We start from the raw sequence: 1,646 nt of genomic DNA on the forward strand, positions 1-1,646 counted from the left end.
GCATGACACCCAATGCACACAATCACCACTCTGGTTCTTCTCATCAGTGCAGGTGAAACCTTAACTTTCCATGACTGGGGAGGATGGGGTAAAAAACCTCTCAGTGGTAGCACGGTGCATTTAAACATGCCTAAATCATTTTCAGCACTTTCAAAATTTTTGTACATACATAAATCTGTATATCTGCTGTGTATATACACACATGAAAAAAAATGGGCCCTTTAAAACTTGACTTTTAACTCCTACAGTAAAACCCATCACCCATGCTGAGAACCTGTTTCATGTGTTTACTTCCAGGCTGGAAATTGTAATCCACTATTATCAAGTTCTTCTAAAAGCTCACTGAAAAGCCTTCATTTGATCCAGAATGCTGCATCTTCCTCCCAGGTTTCTTTAATTCGGTCCTACAACCCTTGCTGCTTCTGGCCAAACATTAACTCAAAGGGAGAAAATCCCATGGAGGCCTGGGGAACCTCCCGCATTGCAAACAACAGAGGGTCTAACCAGCCATCCCAATTGCATTTGTCCTCGTGAATGAATTTATGAATCATGGACTTTAAATTCTGATTCAGCTGCTCCAACAGCCCATCCTCTGTGGTCTTCTGCCCACTTTACCATGATATCCAGGCCAGATGGTGGCAGTGGACCCATTCCGGTGTCTGCCAGGAGCCCTTCCACAAGCACTGCCATATCCAGCAGACGAGCTTCTCACTCTGTGGGACCGGGCTGCAGCCACCTGGCCACTGTGCTGTGCAGCTGCCTGGTGTAGGCAAAGGGCAGATCCTCTGACCCCATCCAATCTCCCTGGAAATTGCGGCAGTGGTCCGCTGGGGAGAGCCCCAGCCGTCTTAAACACCGGCCCTTGCTGTTGCCGGGAGGTTGAAGGCCACCACCATGAAACCAACCAATTTACATTAACTCAACCAATTCTGCATAAAAGAGTGGTCAAATATCAAACCACAATTATGACAGAAGGCTGGTGATGTTGCTCTTTTAGCACATAATACATGAATAAGAAAATCAGACACAGAATAATTATTAAAATGTATTTCATTATAAACAGTGTATATAGTATTTTTTTCATTAAACATTCCTGGATGTCTTTAAATGTTTGCAGCATATCGTCTGCTCATACTGTTGTTCCTGAACTGAAATTTAACCACACAGAATCAAAGCCGGTTTCTCACAAATACTTCTTTGTGGTACTTTGCAGGAATTATCAAACCAATACATTGGCCCCATCCCCACACAGTCGTCTCCATCGGGATCTTCTCCACTCAAATCATCTGCCTCTTGATCCTTCCAAAATGTCAACCTAAGGGATGAAGAACAAAAAGAGCAGTCACAGTAAAACGGGGTCACCCAAATGTCGCTAATAGATTGTCTGATTGTTGGATATCTTAGTGTCTTTTCCTTACACTATAAAGCACCTTTAAGGTGACTGTTATTGTGAATATATACATATATATATACACATCTATATCTATCTATCTATCTATCTATCTATCTATCTGAAATGTAATATATAATATAATGTAATTGGATTGAATCAAACCTTTCGTTCAGTGGTGAGCCGTCCACCCACAACCATTTGCCCTCTTCTGCTGAGCCTGTCAGGCCGATCCAGAAAAGGTCGTCGTATCCCG

The sequence above is a fragment of the Pundamilia nyererei genome, unplaced genomic scaffold (genome assembly GCF_000239375.1).
Source record: "Pundamilia nyererei isolate P.nyererei 1_Seehausen unplaced genomic scaffold, PunNye1.0 scaffold00093, whole genome shotgun sequence".
NCBI lineage: Eukaryota > Metazoa > Chordata > Actinopteri > Cichliformes > Cichlidae > Pundamilia > Pundamilia nyererei.